The sequence below is a fragment of the Papaver somniferum genome, chromosome 6 (genome assembly GCF_003573695.1).
Source record: "Papaver somniferum cultivar HN1 chromosome 6, ASM357369v1, whole genome shotgun sequence".
Taxonomy (NCBI): Eukaryota; Viridiplantae; Streptophyta; class Magnoliopsida; order Ranunculales; family Papaveraceae; genus Papaver; species Papaver somniferum.
The window spans coordinates 150,114,632-150,138,222 of record NC_039363.1 but is presented as its reverse complement, the minus strand read 5'-3'; the positions used below and the strand labels follow the sequence as shown (position 1 = coordinate 150,138,222).

General features: G+C 38.9%; 1 pseudogene; it reads right to left on the bottom strand.

The window, feature by feature from the left end:
* The window catches only part of LOC113291659, a 325,743-nt pseudogene extending 308,012 nt beyond the window's left edge, over positions 1-17,731 (bottom strand).
* Between the last annotated feature and the right edge of the window lie 5,860 nt (positions 17,732-23,591).

Below are 23,591 nucleotides of genomic sequence, written 5' to 3'. Positions count from 1 at the left end.
TGGAAAATCTCAACTAGTAAATGCACATTACTAATTCTCATTTTCCTACAATAAAATTAACAACCTTAATTAAAAGATTCTTAACTTATTTATATTTAGATCCTGGGATTTTTTTCCTGTAGCTATTAAGGAATAACTTTGAACAATAAAAGATAAACTTTACTGTACGTGTTCAAAGTATGCCGACATTCTTACTTTGTAAGTCCTATTTCATACTTACAACCTTGAAACCGATTTGACACACTTCCAAACAAGTTTAAAATTGGTTCATCTTACTTTCAAGAACTATGCGATTGATTAAGAAACACTCAATCACAAATCATGGGTTTAACGGTTCTACCAAAACAAGTTTCGGTTTCACCTCTATGTGAGTACTGTGAATAGTCTCACTAGCTTTCCAAAATTCGGTTGACTAGGTACTAGGATCGGTTTCCCACATATATATGGTATCTAACTTATATGTGTTGCACATGTCCATAGGATCGGTTCCCCTTTGCCTAAAAACGTGTTGCACATGTGCATAGGATCGGTTCCCCTTTCTGATACAAACTTGATGCACCTCATACAAGGATCGATTCCCCTTTGTGATGTGTTGCACCTTTTCATAGGATCGGTTCCCCTTTACCCATATTCGGTCAAAAAAATCACAAAATCGATCATACCATCTCAGGTGATTACTTAAGATCGGTTTCACTATTATAAGTGATACCAATACATAAGTCAGACCTTTGTGAATAGTTTTACTAAGAACAAAAACAAGTCGTGAGCGGTTATACTAAATCACACATATTGGATGTTCACAAGATATGCAATGAATAACAATCCCAATAACGTCGGGACTTACTTCCTTAAAACACATGTAAAACATTGTTTCCTAGGATGAAATCCTCACCTCCCATACATAATCACAATGGCATTTAAGCGATTATGTCGAAGTCTTATATACAAAGTTTAATGGTTAAGCAATAAACTTCATATTGTATTCCTTAATACTATGTCTATCTAGAGTGTTCATGCTTCGAAGTTTTGTTTTCAATATGCACGACTTGAAAGATACGTTAGGGAATGAAACAGTTCAAGTCAAATATCACTAACCTCAAGTGGAAGGATGATGTTGTCGTTTTAGATTCTTACTTCTTCACTTCTTCAAGTCTTCGCAATACTTGTAATGTCTCATATCCTAATACTTTCAAGATAACCTATACGAAGTTGACTCTAGTACATAATCAAGCGACTCTTAAAATGAGTTTTGATTCGCTAAAATATGACAACCAAACTTGGTGGGTCCAACCGATCTATGCTCTAACACAAGTGCTAGTCTTTCTCGAGTGGAAATTTCAGAGAAAGATCGCGATGCCGCTCTTGATGAAGTAAAATTGTTGGAAGAAAAACTTGTTGATTATGATGCAAGGATTAACTCTCAACAAAAGAGCTTTGAAAAGAAAGAAGGTGAATATCTCTCATGAGAAAAACTCCTTGAGGCTAATCTAGCTGGTGCTCTTGATAAAATCAAGACGTTGGAAGATGAAAATTTGGACCTTAAAAAGTTCAATGTCAGCTCAAACAATTTAACATCGATGTTAGAAGCAAGTACAAATCATCGTGATACACGATGATTGGGCTATAAGGGAATATATGGTTCAAATATTAGCTAAGAGGTAAAATTTGTCAAAGCTATAAGTTATTCTCAACCAGAAACTTCCACTGATGTCAAAGATGCCTCTATTTCTTGTAAGGGAGAAAAGTCTGTCAAGCCTAAGAATTATGTTCAACCAGCAGCCATCAAAGAGAGCACTTCTGTTAATGTCAAGAAAGCAACAACGTTGAATAAAGAGAAGAAAAATAAGAAAACTCATCGATCTCCAATGCAAGAGGATCCACATAAAGGTAACATTAAAACTCACACTTCGTATGTTACTAAGTATTTTGGTAATAAAGGGCATGTGGAATGGGGATGCAAGAATCGTAAGATAAAAAATACACTTTCTTTTGTATCAAACGAATTGGATAAGATTGCTCCCCAAAGGAACTCAGATCGATATTTTCCTAAGTCTAGGCAAAAGAATTAGTATAATGATAGTTCAAATTTTGCATATCCCTCGACAAGGTCATCTCATAAAAGACCCGAATATAGAAAGAGAGATAACTTTGTAAATGCAAAGACAAGATCTGATGTTCCAAATTGGAGAAAAGTTGTTCCGCAAAGTATTCAAAAGGACAATCGTCCTAATGATATGAAGGAGAAAGCTGCTCCTGCGAAACCCTCCTCTAAATGGGTCCCAAAATCCTCCATGGCCAAAAAGGGACCAAAAGTTAATCACAAGAATGACTCTCAGCTTTTAATTTTTGGTGACAATAATTACAAGAGTTTTCTTGAAAGACTAAAGAGAGACATCATGTCTGAAATCTCTTGTACTAGTGAACGTTGTGATAATGACACTCTTCATAACAAGTCAAATAAGAAAAACAAAAGATGGAGCAAGAGAAAACAAACCAAGCAAGAGGTCAAGAATGATGATTCCGTCTTAGTCACTCGTGACGAACAAGACAAGGATCAAATCAACACAACCTAGTCGTGTTGAATTATTCATGCTCACCTTTGTGCTCAATCTTATGAAGGGTGAGGAAGCATGTCAAACTGAGCACATGATCTCTCGGTTTTTATATGACTAATTAACATCTTTAGGGAGATTTATTTTCTTCTATACTCATACTTTCTCTATCTATATTTGAAGCTTTTGATATAAACGGTAATTTTGAGTTTATGATGTTGATATCTACTGATCATATATGTGTAGCTCTTGTCTTTACGGTTAAAATGAGCCAAAAATCCGTGTTCGGACTTAGTATGCAAAAGTTATGCCTAAAAATGTTTTGTGTATGAATTCGTGTGGTATGACCGATCCCAAGAAGCAAATTCATATGAATGAATGTTTATATTTTTGCTTTTTGTATTCGGTTTATGGGATGTTTGATTTCGGTTTTCATGACCTTAATATTCGATCTCATATATTGTGAACCCTTATGGTTTGGGTGACTCTTTGATTTAGCGGGATTAAGTTCTAGCCCATGTTGGTAGGCTTTATCAAAGGATCATGAGGGGTTCCTGTTGAAACAATATGTGAAAAAGTCACAATATGTTGAATCGTTTGGTTTAGCATAAAAGTATATGTGTTTCGAGGTTTCAAATTTTGCATTGCATTAGTTAAAACCGGTTTTCAACCTTTCTCTGGTAAAGGTTGGTTGTTGTTGTTCTTTTGTTTTGCGTAAGGATGACAACATAATGATATTTTCAGTATCAATGCTCCCTGGAAAGAAGATGCAAACATATTGGAGAAGAGGATGCGTAATTTGAGGTAACAATCTTGTTAGTTAATTGTTTTCTTGTTCAAGAAAAGCATGATTTTATTTCATATCCTTACTGATTTTTCTTAAAAAAATTTCGGTACAATTGATGTTTATTCTATTATTTGTATATGGATGTTTGATTGTGGTTCAATTGCTTCCGGTAAAGATAAATGATTATGAAAGATGATTTATTTGGTTTGTACGGATTGTTTATGGCTTAACAAAAGTGTTACGGGATCATTTGTTTAGTCCAAGTGATTTTCAGATAAGAGAAACTACGTTTTTCGGATCTTAGTTAGACTTATCTAATGTGAAGGTTTCGGTTATTCAAGTCTAACCTAATTCCCTAACAAGAATTATTAGTTAACTAACCTAGTATTTTTCTTGTTTAAAAGTGAAAGATCTAAGTTATTTTTGAGAATAATTAGAGCCTGATGAGAAAAATAAAGTTAATTCTGATCTTTATTTTGGTCTTATCGAACAAACGATTGTATTTGTACAATAGGTTTAGCAAAAGGACTAAGGTGCTTAGTCGATTTTTGATGTGCTAAACTATTAAGGAAAATTGTTTCGGGCAATTGTTTCCTAGATAACATGTTAAAACCAAATTAATTGTAGTTTTGGTTTTGATATTGGTTATCTAAAATGGTGTATAAAACCCTCGTTCTCAGCTCTCATAGGTTTGCAAATTCTTTTTGTGATATTTTTGTAAGATCCTTTCGGTTTGTCCTTTATTTTTTCGTTTCTTTGTCATTTTGTGACAAAAAGAGGGAGAAATATATGGAGTAAACAAGTGATATTGACTTGTCGTGAGTTGGTATCACTAAGGAAAAGGACATTTGTGCTATAAAGTTTATTCTAACGAAAATAATGAAAGCATAGACTAAGGGGGAGTCACATACCATATGATATGTAGTTATGAGGAACTACATGGAAATAACAAAGACGTGCGGATTGAAAATCTACCTATCTTACCTTTAGGGGGAGTATTAGCTTTGTTATTATAATGTCAGCAGCGGCAATTAAGGATATAATTTAATGTATGTTTTGTGTTGTTGAACTTGGAATCAAGCGTATGTGTATAATGAATTTTTGTAATTTGTTTATCCATATGATGTAAGAGTTTTGTCACTAAAATTGACAAAGGGGGAGATTGTTAGAGAAAATCTCGGTTGAACCCACCAAGCGTTGGTATGTCAAGTTTGGTTGTCATATTTTAGTGAAACAAAACTCATTCAAAAAGTCGCTTGATTATATACTAGAGTCAACTTTGTATAGGTTAGCTTGAAAGTGTTAGGATATGAGACTTACAAGTATTACATGAAGACTTGAAGAATGTGAAGAAGTATGGAGCTACAATGAAAACATCATCCTTCCTATTGAGGTTAGTAATATTTGACTTGAACAGTTTCTTTCCCTAGCGTATCTTTCAAGTCGTGCATATTGAAAACATAACTGTAAAGCTGTGTATGAAACTCTAGTTAGACATAGTTGAAAAAGTGGGGGTATAATAACCACACCCAATATTTCGCTTAGCAATCTGTATGGAAAAAATCCAATATACTTTCTAGAGAATCAACTAGACAGTCAGACTCAATCTAGATAAAATTATATCAAAGAATTAATATCTCAATCTCTCGATTTGATCTATACTCAAGCAAATAGAAATCTACGAGTCTTTATCAAATACTAGAGAGATAACTTGGATGGTACCAAAGACCAATATCCAAGTGTCAATCAATTTAAATCAACAACCAAAGGTTGGATATTCTAATTGATTGAACCTAATGCACAACCTGTGATATTTCAATTATAAAGATAAACAATATAATGCGGAAATAGAAATAACACAGACACCAGAATTTTGTTAACGAGGAAACCGGAAATGCAGAAAAACCCCGGGACCTAGTCCAGATTGAACAAACACTGTATTAAGCCGCTACAGACACTAGCCTACTACAAACTAACTTCGGTCTGAACTGTAGTTGAACCCCAATCAATCTCACACTGATCCAAGGTACAATTGCGCTCCTTACGTCTCTGATCCCAGCAGGATACTACGCACTTGATTCCCTTAGCTGATCTCACCCACAACTAAGAGTTGCTACGACCCAAAGTCGAAGACTTGAATAGACAAATCTGTATCACACAAACAAGTCTACAAAATAGATAAATCTGTCTCCCACGGATAAACCTACAAGTTTTGTTCCGTCTTTTGATAAATCAAGGTGAACAGGAACCAATTGCTAACCCGGACTTATATTCCTGAAGAACAACCTAGTATTATCAATCACCTCACAATAATATTAATCGACGCGGCGAAAGAAGATATTGTGGAATCACAAACGATGAGACGAAGATGTTTGTGACTACTTTTATATCTTGCCTATTGATAGGTGTCTAAAACTCCTAATTTATATCTAGTATTTATGATTTCTTTGCTATTATCCTTGTGAATTGCATCTCTTATGTTTAGTTTTGAGTTGATTAGGTGCAATGGAGTTATTAGGAGAAAAAGAAGGAAAAATCATTCATTTGGAGCGAAAAGCGCAAAAAGATCAATTTATAGGCGAGCGATCCTTGGAGTCAGCGAAAGTTATGTAGCAAAGGAGGTGGAGAATGAATTGTCAGTCCCGCGTAACTGACAATTAAGCTGAACAGAGAAATATGTTGTCGGTTATTCAGAACCGACAAGCCATTTATGAATTGTGGCAGCCTACATCCAGGCAGTTGGTGCCTTGAAAAATTTCGCTCATAATTATACCTGAAATTGAGAGAACAATCATTCATTTTTATTTATTCTCTTCTCTTTGTCTGAAATCGGGAGAAAGAATGGCCGCACCATCACTCAGGGGAGTAAAACAGAAATGGGGAAGCAGATTGATCTGCTGTTTGCTGTGAAATTCAGAAGGAGAAATTTATCTAGGAGGAATTTTCTGTTGGTGCTGTTGATTTAAAAGAAACAGAAACTAGGGTTTCTATGGTTATGTAAGAAGATGATGATTGAACTGTAAATATAAAGTTAGGAGATGGGTTTGGTGACTCTGGAGTCCTGGAAAGCATGACAGACATGGGTTGCTCTCAATTGCTATTGAAGTTAGGAATTGTGTTTTTGTTTTAAGATTACTGTTTAGAGCTTCAGTTAGAGATTGTCATGGGTTTGCTGTTGGTGTTATCTCAGTGGAGTTGGTACTGCAGCTGTAGGAATCAATTGAGAGATCTTTGTTGGTTTGATGTTGCTGCTTGGTTGGAATCGATGAAGACAACTGAAGCCGGTGGTTCTGAGTTGGAGATTTTCAAGGGCTGTGATTTCTGAGAGTAAGTTGGCATTAGAAGATCTGAAGCTTCAGATATGGGTCTTGAGCAACTGGTGTTGGTGAATTGCAGATGGTAGCTCTACAGTGATTGCAACAAATTTAGAACCATAAGTTAGCAGTGGTTGCTGCTACTGGAAGCAGTCTGTGTTGTGTGTGGAGTTGAAGTTCAAGAATCGGAAGTATTAAGGTAAAGACACGGATGTGGTTGTTCTCCCTTGGATAGTTCTGGGAGAGAAAGAACTTCTCTATTTATATTGATGTGATACATGGGAGTATTGATTGTATAATATTTTATAGCTATACGATTTACATAAAAACGGAAACAAGAAAATCCTAATTGATTGTGACAGAACTTGTTTCCTTATCTTGGTTAGCTTTCGTTTTCTTCCGAAAATCTTCTAGCTATAGGTGTCGACACAATATCTTTAGGTGTTGACACAATATCTTTGACACGCCCTCTCAAGCGAATGTATGTGCCAACAAGATTGAGCTTGTCTCGTAATAGTATAAACCGTGGAGTAGAAAGACCCTTGGTTAGGATGTCGGCAATCTGGTCTTGTGACGATATGATTCTGAAAATAAGTTCTTTCTTAGAAACCATGTCCCTCACAAAGTGAAAATCAATCTCAACATGTCTACTACGGGTATGAAATACTGGATTGACAGTCAAATATGTCGCACCTATGTTATCGTACCATAGAGTAGGAGGAGAAGCTAGAGGAATGCTTAGCTCACGAAACAAGGAACAGAGCCAAACCACTTTCATATGTTGCAGTTGCAATAGATCGGTATTCGGACTCCGTACTCGATCTAGAAACTGTAGGCTGCTTCTTGGAGCTCCATGAGATAAGATTATTGTCGTAGTAGATAGCATAACCACCTGTTGATTTTCGATCATCTAGCGAACCTCCCCAATCTGCATCTGTGAAGATTGATACAACTGGTGGGGAATTACTGTAAAACTGCAGCCCAAAATTAAGTGTATGCTTTAAATACCGCAATATTCTCTTTACCAAAGCCCAATGCTCTGTGGTTGGACTGTGTATGAACCGACATGCTTTTTTTTTACCACAAATGCTATGTCTGGACGTGTTAACGTCAAGTATTGGAGAGCCCCCACCGTGCTGCGATACAAAAAGGTATCTTGAAAAGGTTCTCCTGAGTCCTTAGTGAGACGAGTATTGGCTGCAATAGGAGAAGAAATAGGCTTGGCATTTTGCATATTCGTTCTCGTAAGAAGGTCGACAATATACTTCTGCTGAGATAAAACTAAACCCTTTGAGTTTGTGGTAGCCTCAAGTCCAAGAAAGTAGCTGAAAACGCCTAAGTCTTTGAGTGCGAATTCTCCCCCAATCAACGAAATCATACGAGAAATGACACCTGAATTTTTGCCAGTAACTAATATATCATCCACGTATACTAGAAGATAAACAACCACTTTACCATCTTTATAAATGAACAAAGAAGGATCAGTTCTAGATCCCTGGAAACCAATGGTAAGTACAAATTGATTCAGTCGAGTGTGTCATGCTCGCGGCGACTGTTTTAACCCATAAATGGACTTTCTTAGTTTACAGACATGTGTAGGATGGGAAGAATCGACGAAAACTGGTAGCTGACTCATATAAACTTCCTCGTCGATAACTTCGTTAAGAAACGCATTATTGATATCAAGTTGTCGAATAATCCATCCTTGAGATACAGCAAGAGCAATAATGGTACGTAAAGTAGTAAACTTCACTACAGGACTGAATGTGGTTGTATAGTCAACCCCATATTGTTGATTAAACCCCTTCACAACGAGTCTAGCTTTGCGACGAGCAATGGTTCCATCCACATGTCATTTTATAGTAAATACCCATTTACTTCCAAGCACATTCATGGATGGAAGGAGAGTAACCATAACCCATGTACCGTGTTGAATATGAGCATTAACTTCATCCGTCATAGGGTATCGCCATTTCGGATGCTTGAGAGCTTGAGAAGCACATGTAGGAATAAAATCATTGTTTTGAACCTCGCTAACTAGAGCTAACGGATAACGGTTTGCAACCAATACTTTCTTCTTGAAGATCCCTGATTTGGAGCGAGTATGCATCCTTGTGTAGTAGTAATATTAGTGGGAAGGGAAACAACAGTTACTGGAGGTTCTGGACCAGGTGCGTGTGTTGTATCCACTTCCAGTTGAGTCTCGTTCCCAGCTGTAGGTGTCGGAACTGGTGCAGTTTCATTTATGATCGGCACTTCTTGGACAGGAGCACTCGAAGTTTCAGGAGAAGATGTCGATGGTGTATTTGCAGCAGAATTTCGACAATGGTGGGGTCTGTGCGAGCATCAGGTACAACTAATGTGGGGAGCTGTATATGTGTTGTTGTAAGTTGTGTAGGTGGAGCAATCACTTGACCTGCAAAGGGTAAAAGAGACTCATCAAATACAACATTTCGAGCAATAAACATGCGTCTTTGAGTTGGTTCATAACACTTGTAACCATGATGCCGCGAACTATAGCCCAAAAATATACACCTAATCGATCTGTAATCCATATTGTATTTTTTATAAGGACGTAAATATGGGTAGCATGCACAGCCGAACACTTTGAAAAACTGATAGTCTGGTGTCTTTCGAAAAAGGACTTCAAATGGGGATGAATTCTGTAATGTAGGAGTAGGTAGTCTATTTATCAGATACACAGCAGCCTCAAAAGCATGATCCAAAAAATGAGTTGGAACTCTTGCATGAGCCATTAGAGTAAGACCGATATCAACAACATGTCGATGCTTTCGTTCAACCGCACCGTTCTGCTCGTGTGTATGAGGACTCGAAACTCTGTGTTCAATCCCAAACTCAATAAAACATGATTCTAGTTTTTGAAATTCACCTCCCCAATCATACTGAACTGCTTTGATAGTAGTAGAAAACATGTTCTCTACCATTGCCTTAAACTTCTCAAAAATTCGAAACACATCTGATTTAAAAGTGATTGAGTAAATCCAAGAATACTTTGAAAAATCATCCATAAATAAGACATAATATTTTGAACCAGACGTTGATATAGTAGGTGAAGGACCCCAAACATCTGTAAATATTAAATCTATAGGAGCTTGAGAGATTGAGTGAATCATTGTTAATGTTTGTCGATGACTCTTACCCAATTGACAAGCTTCACAGAAATTAGACTTCCTAGTGTTACTCACAGGTAACTTATTTTTATTTAAGATAAATTGAACGATTTTATAGGCCGGATGTCCCAACTGATGATGCCATACTTCTTGTGTTGTCTTCTCCCCAATTCTAATGAATGCCTTCCTTGATTGACTAGATATTGTAGAAGGAAGGTGATACAGACCATCTTTACTCTTGCCTGCTTGAAGAACTTTCCCCGACGTACGATCCTTAATATAGAAAACATCAGGATGAAATTCAAAATAAGCATCATTATCTTTGGTAAATTGATGAACGGATAATAAATTTTTCTTTACTGTAGGAACATGAAGTATATTGCTTAATTTGAAAGAATATGATCGTGCATCAATAGAAGAAGACCCTATATGAGTTATTGGCAAACCTGAACCATTCCCAATAGTGACAACATCATGTCCATTGTATTCAACACGATTTTGGATGTTTCTCAGGTCATGGGTAACATGATGGGTTGCTCCTGAATCTTGGTACCAAGATGGATCCATATAATTATAGCTAGGAACATGATTTGCAACATTGGCAGCAGCTGAGTCAGAACGGTTTCCTCTTTCATTAAAACGGTTGTAGCAATTAAGAGAAGTATGCCCATATCTGTTGCAGATCTGACAGATGGAAGGGGGTGAAGGTTGATAGCGATACCCAGTCTGGTTATTGCTCCCACCACGGCCGTGTCCACGACCACGACCACGAGTATTTGCTTCCTCCACGATTGGGCATTGGTTGTTGGTTGCTATTATGTGCATGAGCAGCGGAAAATGGTTGCCTCTGAGTATTGTTAACAGCAGGAGAGGATAGTTCAGCAACATGTTGATCTGCTAAACGAATTTCATGGATAAGCAAGTATCCTTGAAGGTCAGCAAACAAAACAGGCTGAGCACGTGTGGTCATAGCCGTAACAAATGGACCGTATTCAGGGCCAAGTCCATTGAGAACATACAAAACAAGCTGTGAATCAGAAATTGGCTGAGAAATAGCTGCTAAACTGTCAGCATAAAACTTCATTTTTGTAAGATAATCAAGGATACTCAATGCACCCTTCTTGGTGTTCACCAACTGCAGCTGGAGCTGCATCATACGAGCTTGAGAGTTGGAAGAAAATATTCTTTCTAGTATTTGCCACGCCTCTCGAGAGGTCGTCACTCCAAGCTCTGATACCATATTAAGGTAAAGACACAGATGTGGTTTTTCACCCTTGGATAGTTCTGGGAGAGAAAGAACTTCTCTATTTATATTGCTGTGATACATGGGAGTATTGATTGTAAAATATTTTCTAGCTATACGATTTACATAAAAACGGAAACAAGAAAATCCTAATTGATTGTGACAGAACTTGTTTCCTTATCTTGATTAGCTTTCCTTTTCTTCCGAAAATCTTCTAGCTGTAGGTGTCGACACAATATCTTTAGGTGTTGACACAATATCTTTGACAGGAAGACCTGAAGCTTAAGGAATGGTGTTACTGCTTTCTTTGAGCTGAACTGTACTTATGGACTTAATGGAGCAGAAGATGGAGATGACGAATAAATTGGTAGCAGGGAGTTATATGAGTATGTCTGTGCAGAGATGAATAAGGGTTGCAGTCTATCGAGCTAAATGGAGTGGTATTTGGCAGAAGTGGAGAACTGGAGACTGATGAGTGGTGCTGTTGCTTAGCAGCTGAAATGGTTAGAGGAGAAGCTGCTAGTCATTGCAATAGTTAGATTTACAGGGCTGGAGTGTTGGTAGGATATGAAGAAGCTACAGAACAAGGTCTGCAATGGCATTACAGATGTTGCATGTCTGAATTGCAGGTGATGGCTGAGAAGTTTTGAGATTGAGGATACAAAAGACATGAGTGATGCCTGGCAGTGACAGGTTTGGGAAAGCTGGTGAAAAGATGGGTTTGTTAGTAATCTGATGCTGATGCAGGGAATGCTGTGCTAGAGTTTGGTGGAGCTGCAATGGGTGAGCTGTTAGTGCAATGGATGGGCGTGTGTTTTGAGAATGAGCTGAAGTACATTGCGTTAATGGAATGTGTATGAATGAAAGTGCAGAGATGGCATGGTGGAAATTTCAGTTGAAGGTGCCTGTGATAACACAGATGCGAGAGTCGGCAGGCAGAGAAGAATGATGTTGATGCCATTTAGTAGATGGTGTTGAGTGAAAGTGCAGGTTGTGGATGCAATTCAGGGAACACATTGGTGGTTAGCAGAGATGATAAATTGAAGCAGGAATGGTTGTGCGAAGGGTTGAATGGAGGTTTGCTTGCGAGTTTTGGCATGAATGATATAGCAGGACCTGATGCTGTGGCAATTAATTGAATACAGAGATGGCTGTAAACTGCAATAGATATGTGCAGGGAAGTGTTGTGGTGTTTAGAACACACAATACACTTGCAAGTATACAAGGTCAAAATTTATAATAAAAGGGTGAGTAGGGGTTTGTCCACAGGGAGAGGAGCATATAAGAAGTTTTCCTAGGCTAATAAGAGTGGCAATGCACTATGGCAGTGAGCTAAAGGCAAACAAGGTTTCAGGCAGAGAAACAAGAACACAAGGTAAAGCAATAGAGAAACAGGCTAAGAACCACAGCTTGGAAAGATAAGCAAAGAACCAAAAATGCAGGGTAAAGCAATAAAGAAGCAGTTAAGAAAAGCAGCAAACAACCAAGGCTTGGCAGCCAAGGGCAAGAGGCAGGATTGTGCACTGACTTCAGTGCACAGTAGCTACAAGGTGCAAGAAAATAAAAAGCAAGAAAATATAACTGAAATTGCAAACACACAGGACTTGAAATTATAATTGACTGAAAGAGAAGTGGTGGGTAAGCCAAGGCATATGATCCACCTTGTGTCCTAATAAAGTGACATGTTTCTAGGTTATGTTCATTCCTAAGCATACAACTAGAAATGGAAGAACACCAAATTGCTCACTAGTCTACCCCTAGCATTGGCTGTCTTTTGACAGTACAGCCAATCACAGGCTCTGTGAGCATTGATATCTCTCATTTGCTCAATCAAAAACATACAAGGAAGAACTATCCTAGCTCATTCACACTTGACAGTGCACAAGGCTTCACTGAGCCTTGGCCTGAAGCTGATTAGCTCATGCTAACCATGAAGTAGCAACATACATTCATCATAAGATATAATTTAGACACAATTTGCAACATATCAGACAACTACAAACATAAGCAAATTTCAACTGTCAACAGATAAGCACTGAAATTGAAATTCATAAAAATTCTGTGGCCAATTCTCTACTGGCTAGTCCAGAGAGGTATACAGTGTCCTCTACACACTTCATATGACATCAATTTATACCCATTACACATATGTGGGTTTTCCCCCAATTTTCCCCCAAAATCAGTAGAACTAGGGTTTGGTGAAATTGATTTACCTACTGTTGATGAGATATTCGCTCCATCTCGTCGACCCAATCTTCTCCTGCTTCTTCTCGTTCCTCTCGAGCTCCAATTGATGCTTTAATCATCACTTATATCCCCAATTTCTCACCTAGGGTTTCAGTGAGCAGAGAGATGAGAAATTGAGATTATTAGTGATGCTAAAGAGATGGTACGTGATGGTGATGATGGGCTTAGGTAGAGTAGAGTTGGGGAGAAATTAGTGGAGTGATTTGGGGTGAGGTGGTGGTGATGGAGACGGACATGGTGGTGGTACGGGGCATGGTGGTTCTGCAGAGGGGGGTGATGGAGGAGATGGGTTCGATGGAGAAAGGGGAAGGGTGCGTTTGTTTGGGGTGTAGGTGCTCGGTCGCTAGGGTGTGAGGCGAGTGTATCGAGTTTGATGATCTGCGACGTTGAGCCGTGGGATAGGGAGATGAAAGATCAATCGGACGGTGAGATGAAGTGAAGCTTGTAGCGACCGCTGGATTATATAATACAACAAAATCAACGACGCCAGATGGAGTTAGGTGTTGTAGTGTTAGGCGGAGATATCAAACTTCGATGCACAGCAAGGGAGCGACCGTTGGATTCAACTACCATCTAATCTGAAGGCTTGGAATTTCAGCGCTGTGGTGCTTGGCAGAGACTTCAGATTTTGATGCTCTATGAAGGAGCGACCGTCGGATGTTTCTGAGAACTGATCTGACGGCTGAGAACGGAGGCGCTTTTGTGTGTAGAAAATGAGGTTGTGCGCACCATTCTTCGCGGCTTCCTTGCGTAATTTCTCCCGGCTTTTCACTACTTTTCTGCTCTTTTCGCTCCGCGACTCATCCGAACTTTATTTGTTACCTAAAAATGCAAAATTAATTAATAAAAACATTTATTCTTGAAAACAATGAAAATACAGAATATGGGATAAAATGTAGAATTAATGCACAAAAGATGAGTTAAAATGCCAACAAAAAGGGATAAATATATACAATATTTGGCACTCATCAAATACCCCCAAACCTGAATTTTACTTGTCCTCAAGTAAAACAAAACTAAGGAAATCCTAACTATACCACTGTCGCTGGTCTCTCGAACGCATTTAGCGTATGCACTAAGCCTTTTAAACCACTAAGTGTCCCTAGTGGACGAGTTGAAGTCTCGTGAAGGTTTACCAGAGGTGTGCCTACAAAACCTAAGGACAAAATATAAGCTCAGATTCCATCAAATGTGACATGTGCAAAACAGTTTAAGCTCACAGCAAAATGGAGATGTCAATCTAGCTATCGAAGGCACAATCCTAGCACTGATAACAAATAAGGACATGTGATAAGAGTGTAAAGTGTATCTACACATGTGTAAAGAAAGATCTGAAGTTATGACTACTAATCACCAAGAGATAGTTTCTCAGGCTAAGAACTGAGGTCGAAATCTAGCTAGCTGTCCGGACTTTACGAGAATTGTGAATGAGTTGGAGGTATTTCACAATTACTCGCGTTGTACATCAATGGCATACACCCTCCTTGCTTACAACACAAAAACACAAAAGATGACTATTTACATGACTCTTATTTACATTGACTATTCTCTTTTTATTTTTGGAACAAGAGATGATGGAATTGATAAATACTTGAAATTTTTTTTTTTTTTTTTTTTTTTTTTTTTTTTTTTTTTTTTTTTTTTTTTTTTTTTTTTTTTTTTTTTTTTTTTTTTTTTTTTTTTTTTTTTTTTTTTTTTTTTTTTTTTTTTTTTTTTTTTTTTTTTGAAGAAGGAAACACTTTTGATACATATACAAAAGGAAACAAAAGATTACATGACACTTTGCAAGAGGTAGCCCTTTTTGATGCACCCAGTTAAATTCGATGGTTGTCTTTCTTAATGTAACCTCCACCTTCTATCCCAACCAACCAAAGAACAAGCTAGTCAAGTTTCGTTCAGTATTCTAAAGTGATTGGCAATCGTAACTTCCTATCAAACACTTTGAAGATCGAGGCCATACATGTATTGGTAGATCGTGCGCGTGCAAATTTCTTATCACTATGTGAATTGTGCTAGAATCAGGGTGCCTAAATATCTAGACTAAGACTCCTAATAATTACATATTTGCACAAGAGTCAACATTTCAAGGTAAATGAGCTCCATTTTTATGATTTTTTTCAATTTTTTAATTTTTTTGAATTTTTTCGATTTTTTCAAAAAGATGGAGTTTTGTTTTCAATTATGGCATATTATCGTGGTATCTACTCTATACCCCCAAACCTAAACTAAACATTGTCCTCAATGTTTAAAAATATGGAAAGAATTAGAATGCAACATATGGAAAGGGACATGCTGAGTAGAGTAAAAGGAGAGAGAATACCCGATTGTACGGTGGAGCTCGATTAAAACTCCGTTATTCAAGGCAAAAATCCATCATATTAGCAGTCACAATGGATGAGCACAAAATATACAAAAGGAAATTTAACTAACACATTACTACAATTTTTTTGGTTTTTAATGGGATTGGACTTTTTGGAAAAAATTTGGTTTTGTTGGGAACATTTGGTTTTGATGGGAAAACGAAAAATTTTGGTTTTTAGGGAAACATTTGGAAAACTGTTTGGTTATTTAGGGAAAGAGTGGACCAGTTTAGTCCACATAGACTGGGTCCTCCAGGTCGGTTGTTTCAATGTCGGGTGGAAATGGCTCAAGGAATGGCTTTAATCTCTGCCCGTTGACTTTGAAAACGTTCTTGTTGGAGACATCCTCCAGCTCTACAGCTCCATGAGGAAAAACTGTGCGTACTAGGTACGGACCCTTCCATCTGGAACGCAGTTTTCCTGGAAAAAGATGTAATCGGGAGTCATACAGCAAGACTTTCTGACCAGGAGTGAAGGATTTGCGCAGAATACGCTTATCATGAAATATCTTCATCTTTGCTTGTACAGCTTGGCACTGTCATAAGCCTCATTTCTCAATTCTTCCAACTCGTTGAGTTGAAGTTTCCTTGAATTCCAGCTTCGTCCAGAGAAAGTTCAGCTCTTTGATTGCCCAGTAGGCACGATGTTCTAATTCCACAGGTAGATGGCACGGCTTTCCATACACTAGACGATAGGGGGACATGCCAATTGGTGTCTTATAAGCTGTTCTATAGGCCCACAAAGCATCATTCAATCTCAATGACCAATCTTTCCTGGACGGGTTGACCGTCTTCTCCAGAATGTGCTTAATTTCCCTATTAGACACTTCCACTTGTCCACTAGTCTGAGGGTGGTACGGAGTAGCAACCTTGTGAGTTATGCCATACTTGCGTACTAAAGACTCAAAGTACTTGTTACGAAAATGTGAACCGCCGTCACTGATGATAGCTCTAGGGGTACCAAAACGTGAAAATGTTCTCCTTTAGAAATGAAAGTACCACCTTGTGGTCATTTGTTCTGGTTGCTATGGCTTCTACCCACTTAGAAACGTAATCAACTGCGACTAGGATGTACAACTTGCTGTCAGACATGGGAAATGGACCCATGAAGTCTATCCCCCAAACATCAAAAATCTCCACAATCAAAATGGGGTTATAACCGGAAAAGCCATCTAGAAAACAGTAGTGACTGTGTCCAGACACACGTTCTAGCATTTGGTCAATGAAAGGGAGCGGGAAGTGATCCTTCCTTGTTACTGTGTTCAACTTCCTGTAGTCGATGCATACTCGCCATCCTGTGATTGTACGAGTAGGGACTAATTCATTCTTGTCGTTCTGAACAACAGTAATGCCTGACTTCTTAGGCACAACTTGAATGGGACTAACCCATTTGCTATCGGGAATTGGGTATATGATACCCGCATCAAGTAGTTTCAGGATCTCTCCTTTGACTACATCTCTCATGTTAGGATTAAGTCTCCTTTGCATTTCCCTCGATGGTTTGGCATTCTCTTCAAGGTTAATGTGGTGCATGCAAATGGTGGGACTAATTCCTTTGAGATCTGAGATGGTCCATCCTAAGGCCTCTTTGTGTTCCTTAAGTACTTCTAAAAGCTTACTTTCCTGTTCCGTGTCTAAACATGATGAAATAATGACAGGTAAAGTATCAGAAGAACCTAGGAATGCGTACTTCAACGTACTAGGCAATGGTTTCAATTCAAGCTTGGGTGGCTCAACAATGGATGGAATAAGCTTGGAATCAGAGAATAGGGGTTGTTCCACTTCATATTTCCTTTCAGTGACGTCCATTTGAGGTACAGATTCGAGCAGAGATAGGACGTCACTACAGTATGCATCATCATAGAAATCAGGGTTAAAGTTCTCCATACATGCTTGAAAGGGGTCAACGGATAGAATGTTAGTCAACGAATCTTGCATTAATCCTTCAATCATATTAACTTCATGCATCATCATCATCAAGATTCACAGGTTGTTGACTAATATCGAACACATTCAATTCTACCGTCATGTTACCAAAAGACAGTTTTAACACTCCATTCCGACAGTTGATGATCGCGTTGGACGTAGCCAAGAAAGGACGTCCTAAGATGACAGGAATGTGACAGTCTGGGTTTTGTACAGGTTGAGTGTCTAAGACAATGAAGTCTACGGGAAAATAGAATTTGTCAACCTTGATCAAAACATCTTCGACCACTCCACGAGGAATCTTGACAGATCGGTCTGCCAGTTGTAGAGTGATAGATGTTGGTTTCAACTCCCCAAGACCTAACTGCTCATAAACAGAATATGGCAGTAGGTTAACACTTGCACCTAGGTCTAATAACGCTTTATTGACCGTGTGTTCTCCTATAGTGCAAGAAATTGTTGGACATCCTGGATCCCTAAACTTGGGTGGAGTTTTGTTCAGAATGATGGAACTCACCTGCTCAGCTAAGAAAGCACGTTTTTGCACATTGAGCTTGCGCTTTTGAGTACACAAGTCTTTGAGGAATTTGGCATAAGCAGGGATTTGCTTGATTGCTTCAAGAAAAGGAATGTTGATGTTGACTCTCTTGAACAGATCTAACATCTCATTGTAATGGGTACTTTTCTGTTGATAGATCAATCTTTGAGGAAATGGAGCAACAGGAAGATGAGTTGGCAAAGGGACATTCACAGCAGTAGAATTGTCAGATTTTCCAACTTGCTCAGATTCTTTGGTTTTCTGGGGTTGTGGAGACAACGTGGAATTTGTATCAGACTCATTAGGTTCGCCTACGTTGTTCTCGATGACTTTACCACTTCGGAGGGTGGTAATGGCATGGATTTGATCAGGTGAGGTTTCAGTGCAGGATGTTGTGCCTGTTTGAAATATCCTCTTTGGATTTTGTTGGGGTTGGCTCGGAAGTTTACCCTTTTCTCTCTCACATATTTGATCCATCTTTTGATCTAGATTTTTCTGACTTTGCATCAAACTCTGAAACATTTCCTCTAATGTGGATAATCTCTTGTCGGTATTGTGTTGAGGATATGATTGTTGTTGAGAGTTTGATTGTTGTTGAGGGTTTCTCGGGTGTTGATAACCTTGATTGTTCTGATATCCCTGATTGTTTTGATAGCTCTGATTGGGTTGAGATGGTCCTCCTTGAGTGGGTCCTTTTGACCATGAAAAGTTAGGGTGGTTTCTCCATCCTGGATTGTAGGTCTGTGAATAAGGGTTATGCTCTGGTTTTTGAAACATGGCATGTGCCTGTTCAAGCCTAGACTCCTGGACTGCAAGCAAATCTGGACAATTTTGGAATTGATGGTTGGGGTCGTTACAAGCAGCACAAACAGACGAAGCGACATGTTCTCGGAGAGTAGTGGTGGAAGGTTTTGAATTTTTATGTAGTTCTAACTCTTCTAATCTCCTAACTATTGATGCCATGTTTGCTCTTCCCTCGAAATCCGCTTCAATCCTAAAAGCCTTTGCTTCGGATGTAGTCTTTCTGGTTTCACGGATGGATTCCCACTGTTGCGTCTTTTCAGCTACTTCAATTAAGAAGTCCCAAGACGCGTCAGCAGTTTTATCTACGAATAGACCATTACACATCGACTCAACCGTTGTTCGGGTGGACACATCTAGACCTTCATACAAAATTTGCACAAGTCTCCATTTTTCAAAACCATGATGGGGACATTGGAGCAATAATTCATTGAATCTCTCCAGGTATCTAGCTAAGGTCTCACCTTCTAATTGCACAAAGCTATTCAGACTTTGACGAATTGTCGCAGTCTTGTGGTTCGGGAAAAACTTTTTGAAAAACTCCTTTATGAGGTCATCCCATGTCATGATGGATTGAGGCTGTAAAGCATAGAGCCAGGCCTTTGCCTTATCTTTCAGGGAGAAAGGAAAAAGCCTTAACTTCAGGGTTTCGTCGGTCATTTGAGTGAAACGCAGAGTTCCAAAAATTTCCTCGAATTCTCTCACGTGGTGGTACGGGTTTTCATTCTCAACACCTCTAAAAATAGGAAGCATCTGTATTGTGCTTGATTTCAGCTCATAATGGCCATTAGCCTCGGGTAGCACAATACAAGAAGGTTGACTGGCTCTAGTTGGGTACATATAATCCTTGAGGGTACGGGGTTCTCCCATTGTTTCTGGTTGATCTGGACTGTCTCCCTCAGAACTTAGAATTTCGATAGGTTCGTCTGGGTTAATTCTAACAAGTCTGTTTGTTTGGTCTCTGTAGGTCACAATCATGTCCTAGTAGGTACCTTAACTAACATTTTAGTCAGAGCAATCGGAAACAGTTTGGCCCACATGGGTTATGAAGATTTGGTTTTGAATGGGTTTTGGTTTAAAGAAGGGGTTTTGTTTTTGGTTTAAAAAAATTTGGGCTTTGGAAAAAAATTTTTGAACTAAACCTAGCATAAATTATCACAACTCATAAAAGAAAATAAAAACAATAATAATAATTAAAACAAACTCATAAAAGAAAAAAGAAAAATAAAAGAAAAATAAAAGAAAACAAAAAAATAATTACAGTCCCAAATAAAAAAGAAAAAGAAAATAAAAATTATTACAATCCCAAATAAATAATTAAATTAATTATTACAAGCCCAAATTTGAATTTAAATGAGGCCCAAGTGGGTTAACTCATGGGTTAGGCTTACTTGTTTTTTAGAGGGAAGCCCAAAAATAGGCTTTTAGTCCCCTTTTAGTTGCACAACCCAGTTGGGCTTTAGGATCGTCCTAGCAGCTCACGTCCAAGCCCAGCAGCAACAGGTGGAGCAGAGCCCAGCAGAAGCAGCAACGAAGCCCAGCTGAAGCAGCGAAGCCCAAGAGCAGAAGTTGCAAGCCCAGCAACAGAGGTTGCACAAGCCCAGAGAAATTGAGGTTACTGAGCCCAGCTCAGTTGGTTCAAGCCCAGTTCAGAGGGTGTACAAGCCCAGCAGCAGAGGTTGCACAAGCCCAGCAGCAACAGAAATAGGCAGCCCAGTAGGCAGCAGCAGTTGGCAGCAGCTTGGCAGCAGCTTGGCAGAAGCAGCAGCAGCTAGGCAGCTTCAGTTGGCAGCAAGCTTGGCAGCAGCAACAGCAGCAGCAACAGCTTGGCAGAAGCAACAGCAACAGCAGCAACTTGGCAGGGCCAACAACAGCAGCAGACTCTGAAAACTTCAAAAATATGGCAGCCAGCTCCCCGGCAGCGGCGCCGAAAACTTGTTGTGGTGTTTAGAACACACAATACACTTGCAAGTATACAAGGTCAAAATTTATAATAAAAGGGTGAGTAGGGGTTTGTCCACAGGGAGAGGAGCATATAAGAAGTTTTCCTAGGCTAATAAGAGTGGAAATGCACTATGGCAGTGAGCTAAAGGCAAACAAGGTTTCAGGCAGAGAAACAAGAACACAAGGTAAAGCAATAGAGAAACAGGCTAAGAACCACAGCTTGGAAAGATAAGCAAAGAACCAAAAATGCAGGGTAAAGCAATAAAGAAGCAGTTAAGAAAAGCAGCAAACAACCAAGGCTTGGCAGCCAAGGGCAAGAGGCAGGATTGTGCACTGACTTCAGTGCACAGTAGCTACAAGGTGCAAGAAAATAAAAAGCAAGAAAATATAACTGAAATTGCAAACACACATGACTTGAAATTATAATTGACTGAAAGAGAAGTGGTGGGTAAGCCAAGGCATATGATCCACCTTGTGTCCTAATCAAGTGACATGTTTCTAGGTTATGTTCATTCCTAAGCATACAACTAGAAATGGAAGAACACCAAATTGCTCACTAGTCTACCCCTAGCATTGGCTGTCTTTTGACAGTACAGCCAATCACAGGCTCTGTGAGCATTGATATCTCTCATTTGCTCAATCAAAAACATACAAGGAAGAACTATCCTAGCTCATTCACACTTGACAGTGCACAAGGCTTCACTGAGCCTTGGCCTGAAGCTGATTAGCTCATGCTAACCATGAAGTAGCAACATACATTCATCATAAGATATAATTTAGACACAATTTGCAACATATCAGACAACTACAAACATAAGCAAATTTCAACTGTCAACAGATAAGCACTGAAATTGAAATTCATAAAAATTCTGTGGCCAATTCTCTACTGGCTAGTCCAGAGAGGTATACAGTGTCCTCTACACACTTCATATGACATCAATTTATACCCATTACACATATGTGGGTTTTCCCCCAATTTTCCCCCAAAATCAGTAGAACTAGGGTTTGGTGAAATTGATTTACCTACTGTTGATGAGATATTCGCTCCATCTCGTCGACCCAATCTTCTCCTGCTTCTTCTCGTTCCTCTCGAGCTCCAATTGATGCTTTAATCATCACTTATATCCCCAATTTCTCACCTAGGGTTTCAGTGAGCAGAGAGATGAGAAATTGAGATTATTAGTGATGCTAAAGAGATGGTACGTGATGGGTTTAGGTAGAATAGAGTTGGGGAGAAAACAGTGGAGTGATTTGGGGTGAGGTGGTGGTGATGGAGACGGACATGGTGGTGGTACGGGGCATGGTGGTTCTGCAGAGGGGGTGATGGAGGAGATGGGTTCGATGGAGAAAGGGGAAGGGTGCGTTTGTTTGGGGTGTAGGTGCTCGGTCACTAGGGTGTGAGGCGGGCGTATCGAGTTTGATGATCTGCGACGCTGAGCCGTGGGATAGGGAGATGAAAGATCAATCGGACGGTGAGATGAAGTGAAGCTTGTAGCGACCGCTGGATTATATAATACAACAAAATCAACGACGCCAGATGGAGTTAGGTGTTGTAGTGTTAGGCGGAGATATCAAACTTCGATGCACAGCAAGGGAGCGACCGTCGGATGCTTCTGGGAACTGATCTGACGGCTGAGAACGGAGGCGTTTTTGTGTGTAGAAAATGAGGTTGTGCGCACCATTCTTCGCGGCTTCCTTGCGTGATTTCTCCCGGCTTTTCACTACTTTTCTGCTCTTTTCGCTCCGCGACTCATCCGAACTTTATTTATTACCTAAAAATGCAAAATTAATTAATAAAAATATTTATTCTTGAAAACAATGAAAATACAGAATATGGGATAAAATGTAGAATTAATGCACAAAAGATGAGTTAAAATGCCAACAAAAGGGATAAATATATACAATATTTGGCACTCATCAGGAAGTAAGCCTGAAACAGGCCTGGAATGGTGGAGAAATAAACAGAACTCTGCTTGTATTTTGTTCAGGCGAGTTAACTCGGTGAGTCGACCCGACTCAGCAGATCCAATACTCAGATGGATTTGGACCTGACTAATGGCTGTCTGAGATTCAGTTTTGGCAATGGGCTAAGCTAGTTACGGGGATTGAATTGAAGGTGAACAGAAAGGATATAAAAGCAAGACCTTTCCTATCTTTATCTTTATCTTTACTTTTACTTCATGTTCTAGGGTTTAGAAACATGATAGGTTCTATCTTCCTTCTTGTTATGAACTCCTATGCTATGAATATCTAGTTTTATTATTGGTTTATGGAATAAGTTGGATTTCCAAATATGGCTTTTATGTAATGAATTAGTTTTTTCTCCATGTTATCGATTATGATTCACTATTTATATCGTTAAATGATTTGAATGCTAGTTTGATCAAGTCGCGGATCGGTTGAGTTTGTTTTCATCACTATTTCTAGATTAGGATTTGTTATACGTGAAAGTGATAAATTCCTGATTACAAGTAGCATAATTGTGAATATTGCTTGTAGTGATACACCCTAGTAGTCACATGTGAACCATAACCTTTGTTAAATCGGATTAGTGCTTTTACACGTTCGATTGCTTTGATTGTCCTGATTTCATAGAACTTAATGCATCTAGGAAATTAAACTTGATTAGTGCTTTTACATGTTAGGTTGTTCTCTAAGATATAATTCATATTCGCATCTTTTAATGTGTTTGTTGATGACAAGAGGAGATTTTCGGGATATACTTGCGATCAAGGTATCCTAGGGTTTT